The 5,888-nt window shown below is 49.2% G+C and overlaps 1 long non-coding RNA gene across 1 annotated transcript; it reads right to left on the minus strand.

Annotated features, from left to right (window-relative positions):
• Window positions 1-2,396: 2,396 nt before the first annotated feature.
• LOC144949802 (uncharacterized) lies at window positions 2,397-5,589 on the minus strand. The gene is made up of 3 exons (XR_013640305.1): window positions 5,450-5,589; window positions 3,426-3,551; window positions 2,397-2,627 (listed from the first exon to the last, which is right to left on the minus strand). It is a non-coding gene; the product is annotated as an uncharacterized LOC144949802 (long non-coding RNA).
• Between the last annotated feature and the right edge of the window lie 299 nt (window positions 5,590-5,888).

Raw genomic sequence — 5,888 nt, forward strand, 5'->3', positions numbered from 1 at the left:
TCTTAAACCAATAATAATACAATAACTTGCTTTTATATAATGACGTCTTTTTTACGTGTCGAGTTCGCACCAAACACTTTGTTTTGTCTATGAAATTTGTTTTCATCACTTTTAACCCAACAAAAAAGAAGCCTTTACAGTATTGTGGATAATATTGGTCGTGAAAGCCGACTGCGTGTTAAACTACATTACTTTTGTTTGTCCGTACGTTTTGTGAACCCAGCTTGTAAGCCTTCTCTAATTATTGCTTTTGGTTTTGCCATATATATCAATATAAAAAATCTTTTTTAAGTTGTTAATAGGTAAAGAAAGCTCCACTGAGCTATGTAGCTCCTTTTTCAGAAGCGACCTGGTTATCACAAATGATAGCTCTACAAAGTGGCTAATATCATCATCATGCGGAAATTTATAGCAGTAGTCAAATACTCTAAACGTGTGATGTTGATTCTGAATGTGGAGGGGGGAAAAAACCGGAGGACCCGGAGAAAAATCCACGCGACCACCACGGGGAGAGAGAGACGTAAACTCCAAATATACAACACGCGTCAGGGTCGAACCCACGACCTCCTGTATACCAGGCGAGCTAGTGAACATCTCCTAACCACCGCGTCGCCCTAACATACAGAGGACTGCAGAGTTTGGGCAATTGGTCTGCTCATCTGTGGTTCCTCCTCTTAGTGCGTCCGAGTCCTCCCTCTCTCTACGCCGTGTTGCAAGTTGAATTAGTGATTGCTAACCCTTTCCCCTTCCGATGACGCATACGTTGACATACGCGGACGCACGTGCACGGACCGAAGCCACGACCTCATGCATCGCAGGCGAGGGAGACATCATCTCGCCGCAACGAATCGCTTTCACTCGCCGAAAATGCCAAAAAGAATCCAAAGCGATTCGTCATCCACGGCAGTCACGTGGCCCACCTGGTGCAGGGTCGGCACTGCCCACCCGAGCCATCGCTATGGAAACCGGGGGGGCACGGCCTGCAGGCCACGTCCGTCACGAGGTCACCTGGGAGGGGTCACGGGAGAGACATTCAAAGCTTTAAGGAGAGAAGACGCAATCAATTTAAACTAAACTACTAATCAATGTTTTTGTTCGGCAGGTAAGGCCCCACTGAGCTGCTATGTTAACTCTTTTCAGAAGCGACCTGGCTGATCACAAATGATAGCTCATCGAAGTGGGAGCTTATCGTAATCGTGTTTGAAATTTATGCTGGAGCGCCGGTCGGCTAAAATGCAGCAAGTTGGCACAGTGGGAGGTACAGGTGGTGCATCTGCCGGTCATCTCAGTCAGCCAACCCGTGGCACCTGCTGGGTCTGTGCCGTGACCTCCTGTCAGCGAGCCTTCGACACTTCACGTGGCCTCAAAGTGCACCTGGCCTGGCACAGGCGCCGTGGTGAATGGCGGTTGTATTGGCATTGATGGTTACCTCCCTCGCCTGGTATGCAGGAGGTCGGGAGTTCGATCCCGACCCTGACGCCTGCTGTATATTTGGAGTTTGCGTGTCTCTCTCTCTCTGTGATCGAGTGGATTTTTTCTCCGAGTCTTCTGGTTTTTCCCTCCACATTTAGAAACATGCGTTTAGACTATTTAGATTATGTTGGTGCTATAACAGTCCAAATGATAAGGCCACTTTGTTGAGCTTTCGTTTGTGGCCAGGTCGCTTCTGAAAAATAAGTTAATACCTCAGTGGGCTATGCCAGGAAGGATTGGGGATGGTTTAGTGTTGTATCTGTATGTAGTTTGGGCGAATTGTTTGCCTTTATTGTACTTTGCACTGCTATCGTGTTTGTGTGTTTTGTGTTTGTTGTTGTTTGTTGTTGTTGTAAGGCTGCCTTGCCTGGGCCATGTAGCCTGCATGCCCAGCCACCGCATGCCTAAACAGCTTTTGTTCAGTCAAAAAGAAGGAGCTAAACGGGCGCGGCACGGGCTAGAGAAGAGATGGAGTGATGTGGTACAAGAGGATGTGAAGCTGAGTGGACTTGCCGATGACTGGTACCAGCGGTGTCAAGATCGGCCTCTGTGGAGGAGGCTCGTGAAGGACGCTGCTACTGGGCAGTTGGAGGCAGTCGCCCTCCCAACAATAACGGAGTGCAGAGGAGCGACGCTCACAACAACGAGCGGAGCGCCAGGCGGCTAAAACACAGCGAGTTGGCACAGTAGGGGGCACAGGTGGTGCATCGGCCATCGGCCACTCATTTCAGTCGACCCGTGGTACCTGCTAGGTTTGCCCCGTGACCTCCTGCCAGCGGGCGTTCGACACTTCACGTGGCCTCCACGTGCACCTAGTCTGGCACAAGCGTCGTGGTGATATCACTGCCACTTAATGGCAAATTGTTGTTGTAATGTTCTCTTACCCCATGACCCTAACTGGACATCTGTGACAAAAACAGCTTCACGGCTCTTCGGACTCCTCCTGCGGTGTGGAGACAACATTATGATGGCTCCGATGAGTGCGACCTCGTAAATCTCACATTGGGCCAGGGACCCAAGGCCCCGCGGGCAATTCCGGCAGCAGCGGAACACGGAGCCGTAGTCGTGCTCGCGAGAAGCGTGCGAGCCGGGAAGGCAGCCGCACACCTCATCCCGTGTCGAGGTGCAGCGAGTCAGAGACACTTGTCCCAGTCCTGTGGGGAACATCTCGATCGTCATCAACGTTATCGCCAACATCATCATCATCACCACCATCATCATTATGAGGGCGACAAGCGCAATGGTAACACTCGTGCCTCACGGCCTTTCCTCTTAATGTACTCCCCCAACTCGTTGTTCAGAGAGTGTGTGAGTGTGTGTGTACATGTGTGTCTGTGAGTATGCGTGTGTGTGTGAATGTATGTGTCTACATGAGTATGTGTGTGCCTCAAGGTGCACATGGCCTGGCACAAGCATCGTGGTTATTCATCCCCACAGAGAACTCGGTCCGCTGTGGCCAGTCCCGCCTGTGGTCGTGCGCCTTGGTGTCTAAATCTTTAGTCGTCATCTTTGTATTACTTTAGTATAGATGCATGTTAATTGTGATTCATATGTTGTTTTTTTCTGACTTTATGTGAACGAAAAGACACACATTCGCCCGTTTTCTCATTGAAAGTAGGTACATTTCAAAATATCACTGTCCTGGTAACAAAAGCAAAGTTTGTGGGAAATAATAGCAACTTTTTGTACTATTGACAATAAGCAATTAGGAAGTAACACTTAGTACCCAGGGACAGAAAATACTTGTTACACAGTGAAATAATTGCTAGGAAGGGGGCTGGTGTGGGTCAGTGTCTGTGTGGGTGAGTGTCTGTGTGGGTGAGTGGCTGTGTGGGTGAGTGTCTGTGTGGGTGAGTGTCTGTGTGGGTGAGTGGCTGTGTGGGTGAGTGTCTGTGTGGGTGAGTGGCTTTGGAGTGGCTGGTGAGTGGCTGGTGAGTGGCTGGTGAGTGTACCTGTGTTGCACTGCCCACAAGGTGTGCATCTCTGCTGCGTGTTCAGGTCCGCGGTGAAGGTGCCCTGTGGGCACGGATCGCAGAGGCTGGGCGCGTCTGCTGTGCACCTGGCGGAAAGGTAGTGCCCTGCAGGAGGGGCAACACACGAAACAACGTAGGTGGGCACACCCCTTTCTGGCAATACAACACTAATTGCGTTTACGATGTTCGAACGGCGAGATAGACGCACGGCTTTTCGCGACCAAAATTATCCCCAATGGAGGTGTCTTGGGTTAGATCACGCGATTATAGTGTGCTGATCTTTAAAGGTGCATTCAAAAATGTTGATACTCCTACTGATACTCCTGCTGTTATGGAGTGACTAATGCTGCCAGCTATGGCTGCAAAGTTTGGTCGTACATGTTATGTATATCGTTTAATGTTAAATTTGAATCACAGTTCCTATGATCACTGTTACGTTGTTATTATAGCTTTATTTTAGTGATTTCGAAAACGTTTTGGATTAGCCATTTTTGTTTGTTGTAGTTCAGAGTTAGACTGATAACTTTTATCTAAATTGTCTTATGGTTGTTATTGTTTGACTTGCATCCCACTGGGATTTCTGCACACAGCGTTGATATGCCGTGCTTTTTCTGGAAGACTTTGCTGTTTTTTCCTGGATTTTTCTGTTGCGCGTAGTCACTTTAAAATGTTTATTGTTCATGTTTTTGTTTGTTGCGGTTGTACCCGATTCAATAGTCGAATGGCTCACAGGCCTATACCTAATAAATGAACTGAACTGAATGATCTGAACTGATCTAACCCAAGACACGCGATCACGCGATCTAGCCCAACAACAAAACACTCTCTTATATGGAACAAGTCTTGTCCCTGTGCTGTTCGCCTTGCGGCGTTGTTCTCTGGTCTACTGACACTGGTGGTGAGACATGGCCATGACGAAAGGCTGTCTCTGGTGTGGGCCAATCAGTTTCAAAGAGAATGCCATGTAACATTCTAGTTACATTATTATTGAAGACGATGCCATACATTGTTATTATGATTATCAGAGTGTGTTTGTATGCTCGCCACAAATACGAAGTGTGTGGTTAATGCAGTAAATTGATTCCTTGCAAAAAAAAAAGGTCAAATCTATTGGGCGTTAGAACGTACCAAGCCAAACTCCTGGTTTTTGATTGACAGGAAGGCGTACAAACCGAATCTTTTTTTTTCATACTTTGATAACTGGCACACGAACAAAGCATCCCATGACATGAAACACCCCATGAGACCTCCTTTGCCAGCACCAAAATATGGGAATAAGTTGTCCCTTTTTTCTGGCAACAAAACAGCTGCCTTAAGATGTTAAAACACCAAACTGAAACCTTTTTACAAGGAATCATGTCTGCATTAGCCACAATACTTGTGGTCAGAATGCAAACAAAAAACTTACTCTGATAGTAGATGATGCATTGTCTTTGAAACTGATTGGTCCACACCAGAGACAGCTTTATTTTAAGCCTAGTCTCAAATGGTGTTAGACCAGAGGACAGCCTTTTGGCGTCCTCTGGTCTAACACCGTTACGCGGGTGTCTGCACGCAAACACGGTGACCTCTTACTCCACAGTCGATGCTCTCTATCCTCTTCAATAGTGGCGTAGTTTGTTGTTTTTCTTTACGTTAAATAACAGCAGCAGGTCCCCTACACACACACACGCTTGGGTCAGCGCTGCGCTATGAACCTGGCGACCCAGGTTCGATTCCCACTCACGGCCACCAACATTGGCGACGATTATCTGAACCGGTCCCGGGCCTCCCCTAGGTCGACTCGAGCCTCAAACGAGTGCCTGAGTGCGGTGTGCAAAAACCTCGCCACTGGGGGAGACAAAGGCGGCCGGGCGTGGTGCCGGCCACCCACCACCTTGTGCGCCACAGTGCCGGCCCTCAAAGGTACTCGTTAACAGCACTTGCCCCAACCATTATATTAAGGCTACTTGGGGTGGGCATCTTTGGCCTTGTGTTCGAGAGACAGAGCCTCTGTCACTCACCTGGGGTGCACTTGCTACAGCAGGCGCCGCCGTCTCGCCGGTATTGCCAAGTGTGGTTGCAAGCAGCCGCCGCCGACGCCGCCGCGACGCCACCTCCGCCACCACCGTGCGCCACGGCCAGCAGCAGGTGAACCACGCACGTGGCCCGCAGCGCGCCCTGCGACGCCGAGGCGGACATATTTGCTTTAGCACGTGGTGTCGCTGTAACACGTGGTGTCGCTTTAACACGTGGTGACGCTGTAGCACGTGGTGTCGCTTTAACACGTGGTGTCGCTTTAGCACGTGGTGACGCTTTAACACGTGGTGTCGCTTTAACACGTGGTGTCGCTTTAACACGTGGTGTCGCTTTAACACGTGGTGTCGCTGTAACACGTGGTGTCGCTTTAACACGTGGTGTCGCTGTAACACGTGGTGTCGCTTTAACACGTGGTGTCGCTTT

The sequence above is a fragment of the Lampetra fluviatilis genome, chromosome 55 (assembly GCF_964198595.1).
Source record: "Lampetra fluviatilis chromosome 55, kcLamFluv1.1, whole genome shotgun sequence".
In the NCBI taxonomy this organism is placed as follows: Eukaryota; Metazoa; Chordata; class Hyperoartia; order Petromyzontiformes; family Petromyzontidae; genus Lampetra; species Lampetra fluviatilis.